The 25,206-nt window shown below is 39.2% G+C and overlaps 1 non-coding gene across 1 annotated transcript in view; it reads left to right on the top strand.

The window, feature by feature from the left end:
- The first annotated feature begins 24,767 nt into the window (after window positions 1–24,767).
- LOC121558403 overlaps window positions 24,768–25,206 on the top strand; it is a 1,481-nt gene continuing 1,042 nt past the window's right edge. Inside the window, exon 1 of the transcript XR_006658243.1 lies at window positions 24,768–24,807. This is a non-coding gene — a transcript (uncharacterized LOC121558403). The remainder of the gene's footprint in view (window positions 24,808–25,206) is intronic.

The raw sequence follows: 25,206 nt of genomic DNA, 5'->3' as shown, positions 1-25,206 counted from the left end.
TTCTGCATGCAGAGTCTCAATATGGTGTCTGTCCCCTTTTGTGAATTCTTGGTTGGTGAGCGGACCCCAGACCTCACAACCATAAAGGGCAATGGGGTTCTATAACTGATTCAAGTATTTTTAGCCAGATCCTAATTGGTGTGTCGAATTTTATGTTCCTTTTGATGGCATAGAAGGCCCTTCCTGCCTTGTCTCTCAGATCTTTCACAGCTTTGTGGAAGTTACCTGTGGCGCTGATGTTTAGGCCGAGGTAGGTATAGTTTTTTGTTTCGGGGGTAGATCAGCTTAATATTACAGATAGATGTAACTTCCATCAATGTCATTGTCTGCATCACTTCCAATCCCCCATGTTTTATATATATATATATATATATATATATATATATATATATATATATATATATATATATATATATATATATATATATATATATATATATTTTTAGATATATATTTATATATATATATATAGTGGGGAGACCAAGTATTTGATACACTGCCGATTTTGCAGGATTTCCTACTTACAAAGCATGTAGAGGTCTGTAATTTTTATCATAGGTACACTTCAACTGTGAGAGATGGAATCTAAAACAAAAATCCAGAAGATCACATTGTATGATTTTTAAGTAATTAATTAGCATTTCATTGCATGACATAAGTATTTGATCACCTACCAACCAGTAAGAATTCTGGCTCTCACAGACCTGTTAGTTTTTCTTTAAGAAGCCCTCCTGTTCTCCACTCATTACCTGTATTAACTGCACCTGTTTGAACTCGTTACCTGTATAAAAGACACCTGTCCACACACTCAATCAAACAGACTCCAACCTCTCCACAATGGCCAAGACCAGAGAGCTGTGTAAGGACATTAGGGATAAAATTGTAGACCTGCACAAGGCACAGGACAATAGGCAAGCAGCTGTTGGCGCAATTATTAGAAAATGGAAGAAGTTCAAGATGACGGTCAATCATCCTCGGTCTGGGGCTCCATGCAAGATCTCACCTCGTGGGGCATCAATGATCATGAGGAAGGTGAGGGATCAGCCCAGAACTACACGGCAGGACCTGGTCAATGACCTGAAGAGAGCTGGGACCACAGTCTCAAAGAAAACCATTAGTAACACACTACGCCGTCATGGATTAAAATCCTGCAGCGCACGCAATGTCCCCCCTGCTCAAGCCAGCGCATGTCCAGGCCCGTCTGAAGTTTGCCAATGACCATCTGGATGATCCAGAGGAGGAATGGGAGAAGGTCATGTGGTCTGATGAGACAAAAATAGAGCTTTTGGTCTAAACTCCACTCGCCGTGTTTGGAGGAAGAAGAAGGATGAGTACAACCCCAAGAACACCATCCCAACCGTGAAGCATGGAGGTGGAAACATCATTCTTTGAGGATGCTTTTCTGCAAAGGGGACAGGACGACTGCACCGTATTGAGGGGAGGATGGATGGGGCCATGTATCGTGAGATCTTGGCCAACAACCTCCTTCCCTCAGTAAGAGCATTGAAGATGGGTCATGGCTGAGTCGTCCAGCATGACAACGACCCGAAACACACAGCCAGGGCAACTAAGGAGTGGCTCCGTAAGAAGCATCTCAAGGTCCTGGAGTGGCCTAGCCAGTCTCCAGACCTGAACCCAATAGAAAATCTTTGGAGGGAGCTGAAAGTCCGTATTGCCCAGCGACAGCCCCGAAACCTGAAGGATCTGGAGAAGGTCTGTATGGAGGAGTGGGCCAAAATCCCTGCTGCAGTGTGTGCAAACCTGGTCAAGACCTACAGGAAACGTATGATCTCTGTAATTGCAAACAAAGGTTTCTGTACCAAATATTAAGTTCTGCTTTTTTGATGTATCAAATACTCATGTCATGCAATAAAATGCAAATTAATTACTTAAAAATCATACAATGTGATTTTCTGGATTTTTGTTTTAGATTCCGTCTCTCACAGTTGAAGTGTACCTATGATAAAAATGACAGACCTCTACATGCTTTGTAAGTAGGAAAACCTGCAAAATCGGCAGTGTATCAAATACTTGTTCTCCCCACTGTATATATATACAGTGGGGAAAAAAGTATTTAGTCAGCCACCAATTGTGCAAGTTCTCCCACTTAAAAAGATGAGAGAGGCCTGTAATTTTTATCATAGGTACACGTCAACTATGACAGACAAAATGAGAAAATAAAATCCAGAAAATCACATTGTAGGATTTTAATAAATTTATTTGCAAATTATGGTGGAAAATAAGTATTTGGTCAATAACAAAAAGTTTCTCAATACTTTGTTATATACCCTTTGTTGGCAATGACACAGGTCAAACGTTTTCTGTAAGTCTTGACAAGGTTTTCACACACTGTTGCTGGTATTTTGGCCCATTCCTCCATGCAGATCTCCTCTAGAGCAGTGATGTTTTGGGGCTGTCGCTGGGCAACACGGACTTTCAACTCCCTCCAAAGATTTTCTATGGGGTTGAGATCTGGAGACTGGCTAGATGAAACGTGCTGAAAGACCCAGCCACGTTTCATCTTCAATGTCCTTGCTGATGGAAGGAGGTTTTCACTGAAAATCTCACGATACATGGCCCCATTCATTCTTTCCTTTACACGGATCAGTCGACCTGGTCCCTTTGCAGAAAAACAGCCCCAAAGCATGATGTTTCCACCCCCATGCTTCACAGTAGGTATGGTGTTCTTTGGATGCAACTCAGCATTATTTGTCCTCCAAACACGACGAGTTGAGTTTTTACCAAAAAGTTCTATTTTGGTTTCATCTGACCATATGACATTCTCCCAATCCTCTTCTGGATCATCCAAATGCACTCTAGCAAACTTCAGACGGGCCTGGACATGTACTGGCTTAAGCAGGGGGACACGTCTGGCACTGCAGGATTTGAGTCCCTGGCGGCGTAGTGTGTTACTGATGGTAGACTTTGTTACTTTGGTCCCAGCTCTCTGCAGGTCATTCACTAGGTCCCCCCGTGTGGTTCTGGGATTTTTGCTCACCGTTCTTGTGATCATTTTGACCCCACGGGGTGAGATCTTGCGTGGAGCCGCAGATCGAGGGAGATTATCAGTGGTCTTGTATGTCTTCCATTTCCTAATAATTGCTCCCACAGTTGATTTCTTCAAACCAAGCTGCTTACCTATTGCAGATTCAGTCAACCCAGCTTGGTGCAGGTCTACAATTTTGTTTCTGGTGTCCTTTGAAAGCTCTTTGGTCTTGGCCATAGTGGAGTTTGGAGTGTGACTGTTTGAGGTTGTGGACAGGTGTCTTTTATACTGATAACAAGTTCAAACAGGTGCCATTAATAAAGGTAACGAGTGGAGGACAGAGGAGCCTCTTAAAGAAGAAGTTACAGGTCTGTGAGAGCCAGAAATCTTGCTTGTTTGTAGGTGACCAAATACTTATTTTCCACCACAATTTGCAAATAAATTCATTAAAAATCCTACAATGTGATTTTCTGGATTTTTTTTCTCTCAATTTGTCTGTCATAGTTGACGTGCACCTATGATGAAAATTACAGGCCTCTCTCATCTTTTTAAGTGGAAGAACTTGCACAATTGGTGGCTGACTAAATACTTTTTTCCCCCACTGTATATACACATATACACACATACACACACACATACATACACACATACATACATACATACATACACATACATATCCTTAAAAAATATATATATATTCCCCTTTATTACTTTCCAACCCCGCCACCCTTTCCCTACTTGGAGTAAACTTGTGAACAACAATGCTTAGGGCCTCTACTTCCAGCTTATACCTACTATCTACATTTTATGGACACAGTCAATTGTACAATAATTCTATTTTGTTTGTTTTTTCTCCTGAACTTCCTCTACTCTCAACCTCTCCAATCATTTTCATGATGTCCATCAAGTTTGCTTCTATATGCCATATCTTTCTAACTGTGCTCTTTCACAAAAGCTCCCAACCTACAACCTATATACTTATTATGGACACAGTATGCTTACATTATTAGTTATCTTGTTATTATTTGTTGTTAGTTGTTATTAGTCCCATCCTTCAATTCCATTCAACACCTTCTATCTATATTTTAACACCATCCATATAGGATTTATATTTCCCATATATATTTAAACTGTACTGTGATGTCTTACAAAAGGTCTGAACCTTTCTATTCTCATTGTTTCTACAGATTGTGAAATGAAAATAAACATTTTTGCTAAAAGTATTATTATGTTATTGATCGATTGACTATGACTTTTCAGATTACCCAGTAATGCTATATGCAAGGTTAGCTCCAGGTAAATATTGCAATCCTTTAGCCATTCCTGGACCTGTGTCAAAAAATCAAGCTACAAGTGGACAGTACCAAAACAAATGATCTAATGATTCTTTCTCTTTGCAGCAAAATCTGTAGACCTGGGAAGATTGTATCCCCCATATAAATAACATTCTATTGGTAGCAAGAATTTTATATAATAATTTAAATTGAAAGATTCTAAGTTTTGAAGCCAGTGTCGTTTTGCGTATCAGTTCATAAACACTATGCCATGGGATCGGTATGTCAAAAATCTCTTCCCAACTATTTTGCAATCTATATGGGACGGCTGTCAATCATTTGGTCCTTAAATGAAACTGATATACTTTTTTATTTATGACAGTTTTCCTTAACCAATTATGTTCTTTAATGCAAGGCCGACAGACAAGTTCCTTACTTTCTCCCCCTTCCACTCTCCTCTTCCATTTTTGCGGTAAGGCTGCAATTATTTGGTTGTAATTTTGGGTAGAACAGACATTTCCATATGTTTTTGTTAGCTCCATGTGTAACATAACTCCACCAGTCCTACCGATGATATCATTAACGAAGATTATACCTTTTTAAACATTTTGTCAAAAAAAATTCTGGAGGATTAAATTGAAATTGCAACCAACTTTCTATGGCTTGTTTTAGAGATAGTGATATTTGGGAGATGATTTCCTTTTCAAATAAATGAAAGTGAGTGGTTGTAATCTTAATAAAGGGAAAAGGGCCATTCTTGAACATTGGGTGAGACAATCTTACTAATTTGCTAGAGAACCAGTTCGGATTTAAGTATAACTTTTGTATGACTGAAGCTTTTAGTGATAGGTCTAATGCTTTAATATTTAATCATTTCTGTCCTCCGAATTCATATTCATTATATAAATAGGCCCGTTTAATTTTGTCTGGCTTGCCGTTCTCATATAATTTTAAAAACAGTTCGCTAGGTGTAGGCAAGACCATAAGCAAATAGGTAAACTGGGATAATACTAAATAGTTAATCAGGGTGATTTTTCCACAAATTGACAGGTATTTACCTTTCCATGTTAGCAAGATCTTATCTATTTTTGCTAACTTTCTATTAAAATTAATTGAAGTGAGATCATTTATTTCCTTTGGGATATGTATTCAGAGTATATCCACATCACCATCAGACCATTTTATTGGTAAACTACATAGTAATGTAACATTTTTATTTTTTAGTGATCCAATACGTAATATAGTACATCTGTCATAATTTGGTTGTAATCCAGAGAGGTTAGAAAATGTATCTAGATCCTCTATGAGGCTGTGGAGGGATTCTAGATGTGGATTTAAAAGAAAACATGAATCATCAGCGTACAATGACACCTTTGTTTTTAAGCCCTGGATTTCTAATCCCGTTATATTATTGTTGGATCTGATTTTAATAGCCAACATCTCGATGGCCACAATAGATAGATATGCCGATAGTGGACAACCTTGCTTCACTTCTCTTGACAGTTTAAAACTTTCTGAGAAATAGCCATTATTTACTATTTTACACCTAGGGTTACTATACATGATTTTGAGCCATTTTATAAGAGATTCTCCAAAATTGAAATGCTCCAGGTATTTATATATAAACCCCAGTCGTACTTTATCAAATGCCTTTTTGAAGTCTGCTATGAATAGCAGGCCTGGTTTCCCAGATTTTCCACAGTGTTCTATTGTTTCCAATACTTGCCTTATATTATCTCCAATGTATCTTCCATGTAAAAAACCTGTCTGATTAGAATGAATAATATCCGACCATACCTTTTTAATTCTATGCCCTATACATTTTGCTAGAATTTTTGCATCACAACACTGAAGTGTAAGGGGCCTCCAATTTTTTATATGGACTGGATCTTTATATTTTCCACTTGTATCCTGTTTCACTAATAATGAGATCAGACCTTCTTGAGTGTCAGATAATCTACCATTTACATAGGAGTGGTTAAAACATGCTAATAACGGTCCTCTTAGTATATCAAAAAAGGTTTGGTATACCTCGACTGGTATGCCATCCAACCCTGGAGTTTTCCCGGACTTAAAGTCTTTAATTGCATTCAGAAGTTCCTCCTATGTAATTTCAACTTCACATGAGTCTTTCTGTATGGCTATTAATTTTACATTATCAATAGAAAAAAAATCTCTACAATTAGCTTCAGTTAGAGGAGATGGAGGCGACTGAAATGAAAACATATGCTTAAAGTACTTTGTTTCCTCCTTCAAAATATAATTTGGTGAATCATGGGTTATTCCATCAATTGTAACCAGTTTCATTAAATTATTTTTGGTAGCATTCCTATGTTGAAGTGTCGTATATGATGAATGGTGGTCATCATTGCCGTCAACAAAGAGTCCGCTATGCTGCATCGTGTTCAAAGCTTTTATTAAAACCACGAGATTTACAGCATAGGTACAGACCCGCGGTGTCCGGAGAACGGCTCCTCAGATTGCCATGGCCGTTCTGCCGTCTCATCGTTTACCCCCTATTTATAAACAATGCAAAAAGAGGAGTGACTCCCCTCTTCTGGCCAATCACCAGTCTCCCCTGGGCATCACCCTCCCAACGCTACATTTGAACTAAGATCATAAAACAACATCCTTTGTTCCTCCAAAACATTTAACAAAGGCATAATCTTCAGATACGATATCCCCCCCTTTCGAGACGAAATAAACGTCTCGAAAACAAACAGAATAAGATTATGACTATTAACCATTTATCTCATTGAGTATCTTTAACATTAAACCAAACACATTCTCCTCTAGAGTGTAAATACCTTTCTATGAAATACCTGTTTATGAAGTGTGAATACATTACTATGACATATGAAGAAATCTCTATGGAGTGTAAATACATTACTATGACATATGAAGAAATCTCTATGGAGTGTAAATACATTACTATGACATATGAAGAAATCTCTATGGAGTGTAAGAGCGAAAAACTGTCCAGCAGCCATCCATCCATATCAATCAAGACAGTAAAATTCTCTCACGGTCCCTCTGCCCCAGGCAACCACCGTCGGTACTCCAGATAACCTCATTAACCATGTAAATGCATTTGAATCTATGATGTAATTAAATACACATGTAAGCCCTGCAAACAAAATCCTATCCATAAACATTCATTGTACGGCTGGTCAACCCATAGGACCGGACAATGAAACTCTCCCTTCCTAGCCTCTCTGTCCCTAAACATTCACCGAAATAAACAAAAACATCTAAGATCCTTACATGTAATCAATAACATCAAACATCATTCTACAAAAATTAATCCCTGAGGCTATTACACAATTATGTATTACACATGTCTATATTTCATTGCAAACACTGGAATGTAGTCCACTACACTTCATCTCCCTGTAGTGTCCTCTTCCCATGGACTTGTTGATGATGGAATCAGCCACACCCTCCTTGTTTCATCTCCTCCAGTCATATTGTCCCTTCATATTGTCTTTGTTTGAGTATTCCAATCTCCACATGTTCTCCCAAATACTTCTGGAATGACAAGAAAATAAACGACCAAACAGTATCTTTTGCAAACAACATTTTCAAATTAAACCTCAACATCAATTTAAGAATATAAAATGACCTATAAATGATGTATGAATCACATTAACCTATCCCCCTTGATTCATAAATCATACCAACATCACCCTACTATTGAAAAAAATTCGAAAAATAATCAACTCATAAAAAAATGATATTTATCCATCAGTAGTCCATCCATCTTTATCCAGATCAGGAACAGTCAACACCGGCATCTGAGTGTTGTCTCCAGGAATCACTCTCCAACCTATCTCAATATCATAGCTTTCTCAAAGGTCAGTAACAAATTACAAACATCACACAGTGTTATCAAAGCTGAAACTAAAATCTGACCCATCACTGCCCCTACTGGCCTAATTGATCTTGCAACCAAATCTTCTCAGATCTCCCAAACACATCCCTTATAATGCATCTATAACCCCAGTGATCTTATCTGAACTATCTGGACTCAAAGTATAACTAATATTTATCAATATGATCTTCCCAAATGTTACACCATACCATGAATAAAGTCCCCCCTTCTCCCTTAAATTCATCCTTCAATGATAGGCTTGAAGACTATGACATGTCACCCTTTTTAACCCTAGATTTAACTGTGTCCGGTGCTATCCCTCTTATAATAGTAGAAACCTCATATGGAAGCTTCAACGTTGACATGTACCCAAATCCTGTCCATCCCTAATGTAAGAATATAGATGCTTTATCACCCCCAAACCCCTAAATATCTCTAAAATTCCCCATAGTCACATTGTCAGTCAAAAGCTAATCATTTAACCATCAAAGTCCTGCTTTTCTACTACCTGGTACATAAAAAGTTACATTATATTTGTCATCTCTAACCTTATGTTCATGCTTATCCAAAGTTATCATATAACATCCCAATATGATATTCCCATAAACATACCCTTTACCTCATATGTTTTATTAGAACAAAAATAACTTTTAGCCCTCAATGTTTCACCTGAATACTTCAGGATTCCGTTGTTACCTGATTTTCCTTTCCCATTTAACAATTCCCATAGGGTAATTCATTTACCCAAGAACACTACTTAAACCTAGGCTTAAACCACTGTTCTGACAACGACATTATTTTATCGGTCAATGACTGTTGCCGATACCACAGTCATGACAAAGCATAACTCTAACCCATACCTGCCAGAGGCCGCGCGACCGTCTAACACGTCTTGGGCTGGCATCCCCAACAGACATCAACCCTCAAGATTCCTCACTGATTCTTACAGAATGAGTTAATCTATCTCTAATTTTCACAACAGAGGAACGAGCAGTACTGATCAGATACCCCCCCCTCTGTCATCAAAATCAAAAGACCCCATCCTGCAGCTTCCATGATGAATCTATATTCTCCATTTCAGATTAATCTATATTGTTTCTATCTGCTCTCCTATTTTAATCCTATTCGTACTATCATTGACAGCCCTCTCCATCCGTAACATAAACTCCTGAGTCATTAATTTCTTTCCAAAGTTACCATTACCGTCGTTGATTTAGTTGATGAATTAAAACCCTTAATTCCTTCTAGTGGAAAAGCTACCCATATCCCCTGTGTATTATTTACTGTTTGAGTGACTACTGTAATCTACCCTTCCTGAACTCCCTTGGTGACTGCGGAAGCTTCAACAGATTTCAAATCTTCCATTATAGGCATCACTTTATGAATTACATAGCCCTTTAACCAATAATTCCTAACCGGAACAACTTCTAATGCTTGCACTAGATAAGTACACATATATTCTCCCTGACCTTTCTCTGTAACCTTACGCCAAATAAGTGAACAGTCACTCCTAACCCTCTTCTAAACTATACCTCCTTTTACTCCTGGTCCTGATAACAATACTTATTCTCCATAATTATCTCTCCATATGGGAGAAACGTCCCCATCCTAAACCCTAATAAGTATTTTTCCCCCTAAAATTGGTGCTGTATTGGTTCCCTTATAATCAAATGCAATATATTTATGACTTTAATACCTATCAATGTTGAAAGAGTTAAATTGCTTCTCCCTGTTGTTCTAATAGACTGAAGTGTTAATGTCCTTATTTACTCCTAGTTTTCCCCCAGTTTTCCCCTAAGACTTTGAACTCTTTCCTTGTACTTCCATCCATCACCACTAGTGTCACGTTTTCCCCAAATCTCAGTCCTATCTCTAAATCCCTGACTTTCAAACTTTTGATTACACAAAATACACCTATAATGACCTTGATCTCCTGCTGGAAACTGTAAATATAGATACTCAATCACCCTCAAATCATTCAGCAACACATACTTTCTCAATGCATCTGCTCCTAACCGATTTAAACTCCTACCATATCTTCCCACTAAACTTTAAAATGTCCTTCCTCACTGTTCTCTCTCTGTCTTACTACTAACTTTGAAACTTAGCTTACTGTCTCAGAGTTCTTCCAACCCTAATCTACTCCTAACTTATTTTAATCTAATCTTTTCTCTCATAACATTTAAAACCTTTTCCCCTGATTTATTGACAAAATCTCTTACCACCAAATTTTTGGAATATGTGATTGGGAAAGTTCCCCACCTGCTTCTGACTCATTACACACAGACTTGGCAAAACCGACTAAACACCTTTAGCCTAACCTCAAATCTCTTTGTGTCAGGATGTAACCCAGAATAACAGTCACTCTATTAAGTTTATTTTCCCAGACAGATTGTCTAACAGGTAATCTAATACATTATCATCCTTCCTATGATATTATCTTTTAAGCAAATGATTCCCAAAAAACCCTACTTCTTAAAATATTCTACCAGACAGTCAGTCGTCTAGTGTACATCTTATTGTACAATTCAATTTAAACAATGCATCTCTTCCCAACACTGCCATAACAGTTTCTTCTAATATTAGTATCTTAAGAGTAATTAACTATTTTACTACCTCAAATCCCTATCCTAATTCGTTATCAATTAGTGAGATGTTTAACCTCTTTAGGCTGAACCCAGATAAGTTTTCCCCTATTCACTATCACTTCTAATGGCCGGTTGTTTCAACTGTTAGCTATTTTCTCTTCTCCTCTAATCGAGGCTCTCAGCAATGCACCCCCCTTCCGGATCTCCTCTAGACACTAACAGGTGATCTTGAATTGCCCCTGTATCTTCCTTAAAAATGTTCTCTGTTCTTCCTCCTAACTTGTTGCATGAACAGGTAAAGTACCCAATCTGTCCATAATTATACCAGTCTTCTGAAAGTTGCTGAAAGTGTAGCTGAAATATTCCTCCTTCTTCTTTGTTCTTCTCCCTCTCCAATTCTGTGTCTGTCCAGAAACTGGCAGTCGATATGGAACATCTGGTCCCCCCTTGGCTGGTACAATTGCCTTTGATATTATTCAGTTAAAGCTGTAACAGTGATTGTTGATTTGATTCACTCTGATTCTTCATAACCAACACTTCTTTTCTTCTTCTCCACCACCAGTTATAAGTTGTATTTGATTGAGTTTTCTTCGTCCGGTTCTTCTCGTTGTGGACCTATCAGTATTCTTCAAAAGGTTATCTTCTAAGTTCTGTTCTTGAAATATCATCTTCTTACCAGTGGCCTTTCCTTTGGCCTCACTGTATTATTCTTCTCCTTCAATTCTTGAGGTCTTCATCCAGTCGTGTTACTTCTTCCACTTCTCCATTTCTTCTTTGCTCTTGTACCTTCAACTTTCATCAGAGATCAAATCTCTAGTATCCATTTCTTCTTTCCTCTCTTGCCACTTCCCTCTGATCACAGAGTCACCTCCACCCATGACCTCTCATCAATCACTCATCTTCATCATCCTCTTCTCCTTCACGTTCCAGACCTCTCATTTTCTTCCTTCTGGAGTTTTGAATTCATCTTCATCGTCGTTTCTGCTCGTATTCGTCTTCATCTCTGATGCCATAATCACCATGCTAGATGATCACTGAAAGCTTCCTTCTCGTAAGGTGGGTGTCTTTGTGCTGAATCCGTATGTGAGAAAGGTGTACTAACATCTGCCATTAGTCTTTCTAACACTACTCTAACCCTACTTTGATTAAAAAATGACTATTTTAATCAATTTTCCCCTATATCAAGCCCTTTATATTCCTTTATTGTGAACTATCCTATTTTAGACTATATAAGTTATATAGGCTTCCCCCTGTAATTCTTAATATAACCTAAACAAATCCATTAACCATCCTGAATAATTAACCCCAATTCCTATTCCTATGTCACCAATATCAATTAGTGTTGGCTATCTTACCACAACCCATCAAATGCAAGTAAATGCAAGTTAGTCATCTTCAGACTAAAATACCCATAAACAAAGCCTTCTAACCTTACAACCCTTCAATACTCCAATTCCCATAACCCCTTGCTCTATTAGCTCTAATTATCATAAATTTACAGAAGAATCCTCAATCCATCCTGGATTCCCAACACATCTGTAATCAAACCTCAATGATACACAGCCTCCAAAATGCAATTTTTAATGAAATAGTATTTGCCAAGCCCATGTAAAATCGTCATAACATCACATATCTTGTAACAGTAACCTTTTTATGACTTGATCCTCTGCTGCGTCACGTGATCACTTCCTGTATCTCCTCGCTCCCCCTCTCTCCTGTCTCTCATGACAAGGGACAAAGACACAAGAACAGCTTTTAGTAGTTCATGCCATCACTGAGTATTTCCAACCATTCAATATTCATTCGTTCTACATTATTCACTCTAAGACTAAACTCAGAACTAAATAGATCGCTCAAAAACATTATTTTAATCCGTTATTTAATTATTTAATTCAATCCATTATAATCCATTATCATATATTTAATTTATAAATTCAATAGGTCCCAAAACAAGTTTCATCTTAACCCACCGCCGTTTAAACTTATAAGATTCGTGTTAAAATCTCTTTATGCGTATTTGTTCCGTCGTCTGTGTTCCTCTGTCTCCCCTGCAGTTTAACCAATGTGTTGTTTTACAGAAATCCACGCATGCGCAAATATCATTTTAACCTCATGCTTGAGTTTCAGCATCCCATCGTGGTGCCGTCTAGTGCCGTAAAACAAAAGCGTTCCCTAATCTCGTGTCATAAACTCCCCCTTTCTGTCGGGTAGTATCGCAAAATTAAACGCATGCGCACAACCATTCAAAAATCCCTTTTCACCGTGAAAGGAAGATTTTCTATTCTCTCTCCCCAAACAGAAAGAATAACAGCCAGCTGTAATTTCCCATTTCCCCCTTATAGTCAAACAACATTTAACAGCGCTCACAAAACATACAACCTGACTTACAGACAGTGACAAGTTTAAGAGACTTTAATCCATCGCAATGGAATCTCTAAGGATATCCGTTAGCATGTAGCACGCAACACAATTAGCATTAGCAGTTAGCATTAGCCTGAGGTACACTGTGGCACAAAACACAATTAGCATGTAGCATTAGCATTTAGCCACGATGTACCACGTGACCCGAACCATACAATCCAGCCTTAGCCACGAGGCACCACGTGGCCTGAAACAATCCAGCATTAACACCAACCTCCAGCTAACTGCAGCCTACTAGCTATACAAATGAACACCCCGCACCGTGGCCCAATCATTGTCTATCAGTAATATCTCCTTCTAACTTTGTGTTGCCGTAAGTTCTGGATAATCATAGAGAGGTTACCCCAAGCATTATAGTTCGTCAACCATACGATGAGTATATAACATACATATAATTCGTCCAGCTTAATAATTCCCAGAATTAACCATACACCACATAACGCGTTGCAAGGATTTTATGGCCCATTCCTAAAGAATCGCCTCGATTCGAGGGCTTTTCCAGATCCCCCGGTGCCCTAAAAATGCATACGTATTCCAACATTTATTCTCTACTAATCCATTGTCACCCGTTACCAATGAATTATACACGTTCAATACTTAAATCCTACCGTTTAATGCTCTACATTCCAATTAACTGCCGTTTTTGATGGAATAAATTTTAGCAGACTCCAGTCGACCAGCAATAACACCACCCGAGGCAAGGTCGAAATGGTACATCCCTCCAGTGTACAAAAGTCATATCCAATCTAACAAACTCCGAAGCGGTAAGAAAAACTCACCCTTTCGGCCATGCTTCAGAGAGTTAGCCCGGCGATTGACTGAAACACAGAAGAGACGCAAAACCAGCCCCACGTTGGGCGCCATTATGTCGTATATGATGAATGGTGGCAATTGTTGCTGTCAACAAAAAGTCCGCTATGCTGCATCGTGTTAGAGGCTTTTATTAAAATCACGAGTTTACAGCATACAGTGGGGAGAACAAGTATTTGATACACTGCCGATTTTGCAGGTTTTCCTCCTTACAAAGCATGTAGAGGTCTGTAATTATTATCATAGGTACACTTCAACTGTGAGAGATGGAATCTAAAACAAAAATCCAGAAAATCACATTGTATGATTTTTAAGTAATTAATTTGCATTTTATTGCATGACATAAGTATTTGATCACCTACCAACCAGTAAGAATTCCGGCTCTCACAGACCTGCTAGTTTTTCTTTAAGAAGCCCTCCTGTTCTCCACTCATTACCTGTATTAACTGCACCTGTTTGAACTCGTTACCTGTATAAAAGACACCTGTCCACACACTCAATCAAACAGACTCCAACCTCTCCACAATGGCCAAGACCAGAGAGCTGTGTAAGGACATCAGGGATAAAATTGTAGACCTGCACAAGGCTGAGATGGGCTACAGGACAATAGGCAAGCAGCTTGGTGAGAAGGCAACAACTGTTGGCGCAATTATTAGAAAATGGAAGAAGTTCAAGATGACGGTCAATCACCCTCGGTCTGGGGGCTCCATGCAAGATCTCACCTCGTGGGGCATCAATGATCATGAGGAAGGTGAGGGATCAGCCTAGAACTACACGGCAGGACCTGGTCAATGACCTGAAGAGAGCTGGGACCACAGTCTCAAAGAAAACCATTAGTAACACACTACGCCGTCATGGATTAAAATCCTGCAGCGCACGCAAGGTCCCCCTGCTCAAGCCAGCACATGTCCAGGCCCGTCTGAAGTTTGCCAATGACCATCTGGATGATCCAGAGGAGGAATGGGAGAAGGTCATGTGGTCTGATGAGACAAAAATATAGCTTTTTGGTCTAAACTCCACTCGCCGTGTTTGGAGGAAAAAGAAGGATGAGTACAACCCCAAGAACACCATCCCAACCATGAAGCATGGAGGTGGAAACATCATTCTTTGGGGATGCTTTTCTGCAAAGGGGACAGGACGACTGCACCGTATTGAGGGGAGGATGGATGGGGCCATGTATCGCGAGATCTTGGCCAACAACCTCCTTCCCTCAGTAAGAGCATTGAAGATGGGTCGTGGCTGGGTCTTCCAGCATGACAACGACCCGAAACACACAGCCAGGGCAACTAAGGAGTGGCTCCGTAAGAAGCATCTCAAGGTCCTGGAGTGGCCTAGCCAGTCTCCAGACCTGATCCCAATAGAACATCTTTGGAGGGAGCTGAAAGTCTGTATTGCCCAGCGACAGCCCTGAAACCTGAACGATCTGGAGAAGGTCTGTATGGAGGAGTGGGCCAAAATCCCTGCTGCAGTGTGTGCAAACCTGGTCAATCTCTGTAATTGCAAACAAAGGTTTCTGTACCAAATATTAAGTTCTGCTTTTCTGATGTATCAAATACTTATGTCATGCAATAAAATGCAAATTAATTACTTAAAAATCATACAATGTGATTTTCTGGATTTTTGTTTTAGATTCCGTCTCTCACAGTTGAAGTGTACCTATGATAAAAATTACCGACCTCTACATGCTTTGTAAGTAGGCAAACCTGCAAAATCAGCAGTGTATCAAATACTCGTTCTCCCCACTGTAGATACAGACTCGCGATGTCCGGAGAACGGCTCCTCAGATTGCCATGGCCGTTCTGCCGTCTCATCGTTTACCCCCTATTTATAAACAATGCAAAAAGAGGAGTGACTCCCCTCTTCTGGCCAATCACCAGTCTCCCCTGGGCATCACCCTCCCAACGCTACATTTGAACTAAGATCATAAAACAACATCCTTTGTTCCTCCAAAACATTTAACAAAGGCATAATCTTCAGATACGATAGAAGATTAAAAAATAATTTGGTGCATTTTTCCCCATATTCCATCCAGTTTGCTTAATTTTTATAATATATTACACCTGATCTTTCTTGAATAAGTTTCTCCATTTCTTTTTGTTTTTCCTCTAATTTATTCTGAGCCTCTATGTTACAGTTTATGTTGCCATCTATCTGTTCTGTTAGACTTTCTATTTTCTTTGTTAGTATAAACTATTTTGACCTAAATTGCTTTTGTTTTCGAATTGAGTACTGAATTGCATGGCCTCTAAAGGCACATTTAAAGGTGTCCCATACAATAAGGGGATTTGCTGTACCTATGCTATGTCGGAAAAAGTCAGTTATAAATTCCTTTGTCCTAGTTAAAAATAAATTATCATCCAATAGGCTTTGATAAAATTTCTAATATCCTCGCCCATGTGGAAATTCAGTAAGAGTAATGTATATGCCAATTATATGATGGTCCGACCGCATTCTGTCCCCTATAAACAATTTTTAAACTTTTGGTGCCAACGAGAATGAGATAAGAAAGTAATCAAGACGACTAGCTTGATTGAGTCTCCGCCATGTATATCTCACTAGATCAGGATATCTAAGCCTCCATATATCTACTAGTTCTAATGTATCCATGACATTCACGATTTCCTTAAGAGCATGTGGGTGATTGTTTGTGGTGTGATTTCCTTTACGGTCCATTGAGCTATTTGAAACAGTATTATAATCCCCCACCATAATAATATTGTCTTGAATTGCTTGCAGGGTTGATAATTTATTATATACAGTGGGGAGAACAAGTATTTGATACACTGCCGATTTTGCAGGTTTTCCTACTTACAAAGCATGTAGAGGTCTGTAATTTTTATCATAGGTACACTTCAACTGTGAGAGACGGAATCTAAAACAAAAATCCAGAAAATCACATTGTATGATTTTTAAGTAATTAATTTGCATTTTATTGCATGACATAAGTATTTGATACATCAGAAAAGCAGAACTTAATATTTGGTACAGAAACCTTCGTTTGCAATTACAGAGATCATACGTTTCCTGTAGGTCTTGGCCAGGTTTGCACACACTGCAGCAGGGATTTTGGCCCACTCCTCCATACAGACCTTCTCCAGATCCTTCAGGTTTCGGGGCTGTCGCTGGGCAATACGGACTTTCAGCTCCCTCCAAAGATTTTCTATTGGGTTCAGGTCTGGAGACTGGCTAGGCCACTCCAGGACCTTGAGATGCTTCTTACGGAGCCACTCCTTAGTTGCCCTGGCTGTGTGTTTCGGGTCGTTTTCATGCTGGAAGACCCAGCCACGACCCATCTGCAATGCTCTTACTGAGGGAAGGAGGTTGTTGGCCAAGATCTCGCGATACATGGCCCCATCCATCCTCCCCTCAATACGGTGCAGTCGTCCTGTCCCCTTTGCAGAAAAGCATCCCCAAAGAATGATGTTTCCACCTCCATGCTTCACGGTTGGGATGGTGTTCTTGGGGTTGTACTCATCCTTCTTCTTCCTCCAAACAAGGCGAGTTTAGACCAAAAAGCTCTATTTTTGTCTCATCAGACCACATGACCTTCTCCCATACCTCCTCTGGATCATCCAGATGGTCATTGGCAAACTTCAGACGGGCCTGGACATGCGCTGGCTTGAGCAGGGGGATCTTGCGTGTGCTGCAGGATTTTAATCCATGACGGCGTAGTGTGTTACTAATGGTTTTCTTTGAGACTGTGGTCCCAGCTCTCTTCAGGTCATTGACCAGGTCCTGCCGTGTAGTTCTGGGCTGATCCCTCACCTTCCTCATGATCATTGATGCCCCACGAGGTGAGATCTTGCATGGAGCCCCAGACCGAGTGTGATTGACCGTCATCTTGAACTTCTTCCATTTTCTAATAATTGCACCAACAGTTGTTGCCTTCTCACCAAGCTGCTTGCCTATTGTCCTGTAGCCCATCCCAGCCTTGTGCAGGTCTACAATTTTATCCCTGATGTCCTTACACAGCTCTCTGGTCTTGGCCAATGTGGAGAGGTTGGAGTCTGTTTGATTGAGTGTGTGGACAGGTGTCTTTTATACAGGTAACGAGTTCAAACAGGTGCAGTTAATACAGGTAATGAGTGGAGAACAGGAGGGCTTCTTAAAGAAAAACTAACAGGTCTGTGAGAGCCGGAATTCTTACTGGTTGGTAGGTGATCAAATACTTATATCATGCAATAAAATGCAAATTAATTGCTTAAAAATCATACAATGTGATTTTCTGGATTTTTGTTTTAGATTCCGTCTCTCACAGTTGAAGTGTACCTATGATAAAAATTACAGACCTCTACATGCTTTGTAAGTAGGAAAACCTGCAAAATCAGCAGTGTATCAAATACTTGTTTTCCCCACTGTATATTGTCAAAGAAGTGTGGATCATCATTATTTGGTCCGTAAAGGTTAATGAGCCATATCTGTTTATGGTCCAATAAAATATTTAAAATAATCCATCTACCTTGCGTATCTATTTGGACAATTTGCACATTTGGATCGAAATTACTATTAATTCATATCATCACCCCTTTTGAATTTCTTTGCCAATGGGAGAAGTATATTTGCCCCCCCCCCCCATTCCTTTTTCCACGCAACTTCATCTAGAATTGTTGAATGAGTTTCCTGTAAACAATAGATATTATATTCCTTCTCTTGGAGCCATGTAAATATTGTTCTTCTTTTGTTATTATCAGCTAAGCCATTACAATTATAACTGGCTATACTTATTTCACCATACACCATAATGAGATACAAGTTTCAAGTCTATTTATCATTATATATGTTTGTAAATTTACCAATAAACGATACCGCAATGATTGAGTGTCCATATAGCTGTACCGTGATATTTGCATTGCTACTAAGTAACCCTTCAATTGTTCTCCACTAATTCCCCCGCTAAAGCCCCTCCCCATCCCAAGTTGAGCCATCATCCCAGTGATCGGCATCCCACCCATATCCCTCCGGATCCCTAGGGCCCCGAGAGGCCAGGACCCATCCATCGAAAGCAGCACACAGTGCCACCCACAAAACAGAAGCAGATTAACCGGCAAAAGCATTTCCAATGCAGTCACCTCCCTCTCTATATATAACTATAAAAAAATATATATCTATTCAAATATCCTGCATATCTTATTTTCCATCATTATCAATTAATATGCGTAACAATGTTGGCAGTTCATGCGCAGGATCTCAACATACAACCCGGATTGCCATTGTATTACATTTAATTTATTGACAAGCAATTATTATCCTAGCAAATAATTACCGCGGTCCATCCTATACACCCCCACAACATCCTCACCCCCCCCACAACACCATTATCTTTGTCTTACTGAGATTTACTGTCAGGGCCCAGGTCTGGGAGATTCTGTGCAGAAGATCTAGGTGCTGCTGTAGGCCCTCCTTGGTTGGGGACAGAAGCACCAGATCATAAGCAAACAGACATTTGACGTCAGATTCTAGTAGGGTGAGGCCAGGTGCATCTATCTGCCTCCAATATGCTTCTGTCATACCTCTTAACCCACCCCAGAAAGACCCCTCTATCCTTTTGTGTCCATAAACTACTGAAGACAGTCTGCTGTGTTAGATTTCATTGTCACCCCATACACTATCTGTTATAGTAGTTATGTGTCACCCACCTTTTACCCTTGTCACTTGTTTTTTACATGTTCATCTTATTTATCTTATGTATCTAGTCAAATGTCCAACACCAGTAACTAATCATGATAAGTGTGAAAATTAAATGACAAGCTGTGTAACAAAATAAATATAATGATGATGCTGAATACAACATTTGTTGAAATTAATATGTACTAGGTTAAAACTAGACCATAGAATACCATAGCTAATATATGCTGTGTATTTATTTAATGAAAATAGCTTCAAATATATTTTTTATAATTTCTTTCCCTAAACCTTCTTTTGCCATTGAAATGCTTGGTCTGATCTTGCGGGTGTGTTGATACAAATGTAAATATATTTACATTTACAGCCCTGATTGGCGGAAAGGATTGTGTAGACTCCCCGCTTACCCCTTCAAAGTAGTAGGACATTTTACATTTACATTTAAGTCATTTAGCAGTTTCCACTGCACTGCCCTTTTAGCAGTGACTATGAGTGGACTGAAGATAGAGAACACTGACTGGTATTGTTGTAGAGTGGTAGAACTAGAGATGCCTGTTCACATCACTGTCAGTCAACAAACTATAACACAAGTCTGGTTGGGTCCTGATAAACTATTTAATATGCATAGTTACTTCACATATAATTCAATACTTTTCTTACATTAGCATCACCCTGATAATATGTATTTAGTCCATGATTTACTTCCTCACATAGATGATAGTATGTGTGTCACGGTTTCGGCCGAGGCTGCTCCTCTTCCTTGTTCGGGCAGGCTTCGGAGGTCGTCGTCTCCGGAGTACTAGCTGCCACCGTTCTATGTTTCATGTTCGTTTGGTTTTGTCTCTTTGTAACACCTGTCCCTTGTTTGTGTTTGATTATGTTCCCTATTTAGTTTCGTTTGTTTGGGTCAGGTGTTATGCGTGATTGTTTATTGTCAGCCTGCCTCAGAGGAGTTTGTATTCTCTCGTTGTTGTTTTTTCGAGAGTTCGCACTGCGTGCGCTTTTCTTGTGTATACGCACTGTGTTTGTGCGTAATTGTTTGCGCCACCCGGTTGGGTTGGCGACTCGTTGTTCATGTGTTGGACATTACTAAAGGCTGTTGAAGTCATCCTGGTTCCTGTGCTTGATTCCTTTCACTCATCCACACACAGCACTCTGACAATGTGAAAAACATAGTCTGCATGTCTATCTGATTGCAATTTGCAGAGCCTCAAAACAATGTTATTCTTATGTAGTTTACAAAAGTTTAATCGGGAGGTCCCGGGTCTTGGATTCTACTAAAACATATTAAATTGTTTTAACATCATCATTGGATCATACCAAGGATAATTTAGCTATTTGATTTAGAATTGTTAAGTATAAAAAAAAGAATAACTAAATCATTTGATAAAACATTGAATTTGGCCTTACTGCTATTATCTCATAGAAACACATTGAATAACATGTTCATTAATTACAAATTATATAGTCAAAACATGCATTAAAAGGATTTATGTTTTGAAGTGTTTGTCCTACATCGGAGAGTTATTAGAAAGATCAGGATGTTTTTTCTTTGTGTAAAAAAAATATAAATGTTTTCCGCTTGTGGGTGGATAAAACACACACACACACACACACACACACACACACACACACACACACACACACACACACACACACACACACACACACACACACACACACACACACACACACACACACACACACACACAAAAACACACAAAGACACACACACACACACATTTGTTTTTTTTGTAATTAGTTTCATTCATGAATCCTGGTGTTACAATGACCAAAGTGTTTTGACAGTACTTTTTGTTTCATAGTTGTAATTTGGTAATCTGGTTTACTGTAGCAAATCCTCTCCTTGTTGAATCAGACCCTTGGAGTACTTTACCTTCTCCATCTTCAATGGAATATATAAATGCTTTGTTACAGTTTTTTTTTAATCGCTTTGGCACCACAAGTATGTGGTACATTTTCACAACTCTTAGTACAAAACTTCAAACTGGTCACACTTGTAACGCATTCAGTCTTTCTTTCAAAACCTGTCATTGTGCATTCATTTGGATTGTAAACGTGTAATGAGAACATTGTTTAATCATCAGAACTCAACAAAATGAATATAGTCGTTTCAAATCGCCCTTAGAAGTGCTGAAAATAGTATGCTACAGTACTGTAAATTACAGTAGATTACACTGTTTTCACATTAGGCAATACACTTACATTACGCAACAAAATTGACAGAAAATCAATAATTTCCATAATATCTATCCAATGTGTAATCAAAGGTGTGATCAATGAAGACATCTAAGGAAGACATTGGTCTGAATTGATGTCGTGGCATGCCTCATCCATGGCCAGAAGGAGGGTGACACACTCATGGGGATGGTGATCGTACACCTTCCACCTCCATGCTGAAAAAAAGTCCTCAATAGGGTTGAGGAAATGAGAGTATGGGAGAAGGGATAGGGTCATGAATTGGGAATGGGCCCGAAACCATGCCTGAACCACATCTACATGTTGGAACCTGACATTGTCCCACACAATGATATAGGTGACCCCTTCACCTAGACAGGCCTGCTCAATTTCATTGAGAAACACAATGAGGTGTGCAGCGTTGTAAGATCCAAGTAATGGCCTACGTCCTACACCACCATCTTCAGAGGAAGCTGCACACATGGAGATATTTCCTTCACATGTAGGAACTTGGATAGTCGCCTGTTGGCAATCTTTTCAGATTGGGATGAACTAATCTGGCAGCCTCTGCCATGGTAAGGCCTCTGTTTACTACATGTTCAACAACGATGGCCCAGACGTCATTAGACACAACAGTTCCCTGCCATCTGCTCCCTCTCGCTGATGAACACCTCTTTGACCTCTTTTAGAGGGCCCATGCCCACGTGTCTGAAGGGCTTCTTGTCCATCAGCTCTTTGATTTCTCCCTCTCCCTTGTGGTCTATCCTGCTCCGTGTTGAAAGAAAATGCAATTGTTCACACACACACCCTTTTATATGGTGGCCAATTGTGCTTACAACTATGTGAAATCAATTAATAATAATGAATAGTCATTATGTATGGTTATCATGTATCATACATGTCATTCAGATGTTTATACTATACAAACACACATTGTATATCTGTGGTTCTCAAAATCCATACAGTGGGGTGAACAAGTATTTGAAACACTGCCGATTTTTCAGGTTTTCCTACTTACAAAGGATGTAGAGGTCTGTAATTTTTATCATAGGTACACATCAACTGTGAGAGACGGAATCTAAAACAAAAATCCAGAAAATCACATTGTATGATTTTTAAGTAATTAATTTGCATTTTATTGCATGACATAAGTTTTTGATCACCTACCAACCAGTAAGAATTCATCCATATGATGCAATAGTTGCTATCTGCCACTGAGGGGGCCATGTACACACAAACAGAAGCAGGAAGAGAGTTACAGACAGTGAAGTCTATTAACATTAGGAAGTAGAGTCATTCTGGCTGGTTCCTTGGTCCTTGACACACATTTGTACTCAGGTATCATATAATATACCAGGCAGACTGAAACCTTCACATGGCTCTTTATCTCTCCCTCCTCCTCCTCCTCCTCCTCTTCCTCATCCTCTACAGAGTCTCAGCAGGTATGTGTAACATGTTTCTATAAAGCGCTGAAGTCCAGTGGGTCAATTCACTGTAAACACGGTGTAATAAATCTCAATCATTAACAAGTGTATAAGCAATGGGATTTTTATTCTGCAGTGCAGATTCTGTTGAATTCCAACCTAAATGTGTTTTGTGTTGATGTGTTCACAGTGAGGCGTGTGTCTGTGCAGACAGGAGGCTCCATCACCATCCCATGTCACTATGATCAGTATTACATAAGTCATGTGAAATACTGGTGTAAAGGGTATGATTGGATTCGTTGCTCCTCTCTAGTACGCAGTGACCATCCTAAGAGCAGTGGTAATGCCTCAATCTCTGATGACATCAACCAGAGAGTCTTCACTGTGACCATGACTGATCTGGAGCCAGAGGACTCTAAGACTTACAGGTGTGTTGTGGAGATCAATGGAGGATCAGATATCATGATACAACGGTTCTACCTGTCTGTCACTCCAGGTAAGATCCCTGCAACTCTTACAATTAAGTAAAGTAGAATAGGTAGTTCTCAGCAATGATGAGACAATCAGAAATAGCCTGCTTCCACAAACTAAATGACTGGTGTTCTCATTTAATTTCCTGGTAACTGGTTCCTTGTCTGGTAACTGGTATCACCATTATTGTTCAAGTTGACCTGAAGAATACTTTATGTTCTCTATATGTAGATTGTGGTGTAAACTTTATTTAAACTCTGCTGTCTGTATTCTGTCTCTCAATGTTGTCTATCACTAGCAGCACCATATCACCAAATAACACTATTTGTAAATGTACTTGGCGAAAAAAGGTCATACTGATTCTATCAACTGATGATTTTAATGAGGATATTTTGCAAGTAAAAATACTTACTAGAAATAAAGTTCTGCTGCTGAGTTCTTTCTTTGGTGTCTGTAGCTCTGTGTTCAGGTACTCCAGAACTCTATGTGGACCAACAGGAAGTGACTGCAGTTGAAGGAGGGAGTGTCACTGTCCGTTGTTACTATAGTAACTCTGGAGATATAAAGTGGTGCAGGGTGGGTGGTGATTGTGTGTGGTATTCTGGGACTTTACTTGGAACATCAGTGACATTAAACCGGACTAGTGATGCCAACAACAGAACAGTCTTAACAGTGACTATGAGTGGACTGAAGATGGAGAACACTGACTGGTATTGGTGTGAAGTGGGAGAACTAGAGATGCCTGTTCACATCACTGTCAGTCAACATACTGCTACACAAATCATCACTGCTATCAGTAAGTACATTCTGTTTGGGTCACAAAAATAGTTTAATATCCATAGTTACTTCACATCAAAATTATGTAATTTTCTTACATTAGCATCACAATGAAAATATGTATTTATTCCATGATTTACTTCTTGACATAGATGATATTCAGTGAAAATATGCTACTGTTTTCATAATCCTTGACAGCAGATTCACTTTGTTTCATCGTCTGAAACAAATTGGAATATTGACTATGAATGTGATGTTGCTATACAACCTGACTATCTGGTATACCAGTAATTTCATTAATGGCATTGTTGTTTTACCTCACAGCAACCCAAGCTGAGGGGAACATGGAGGAAGTCCACCGGAGGTTATTATCACTCATTCAGCTGTATTATCCCACATATTATGGCAATTGTTTGATAATATGAACACAAAGAAACATTACAATTCCATCATACACTACAACAGTTAAAGCTAACCAAACTCCCTTCCTAAATGCATATAGAGACTGTTAGCACTTCCTCTTGGTTGGAACATTTCTTTGGAGAAGTAGCAGCAATTTTTGTGTTATTCTCACTCATTTGCAAGGACAAGTTGCACACTTTAAAAAAACAACGTTATTTGTATAGTAAAAATCTCAATAATAATAATGTAAACTTCCACACATGTGAATAGCTAAATAATTGTTCCATTTATCACAACAGTGTAAACAACAAGTTATTACTTTTTCACAAATGATCAATTTATAATGACCTATTTTAATTGT

Source organism: Coregonus clupeaformis, unplaced genomic scaffold (genome assembly GCF_020615455.1).
Source record: "Coregonus clupeaformis isolate EN_2021a unplaced genomic scaffold, ASM2061545v1 scaf0111, whole genome shotgun sequence".
Classification (NCBI taxonomy): Eukaryota; Metazoa; Chordata; class Actinopteri; order Salmoniformes; family Salmonidae; genus Coregonus; species Coregonus clupeaformis.
This window is presented reverse-complemented; position numbering and strand designations above follow the sequence as displayed.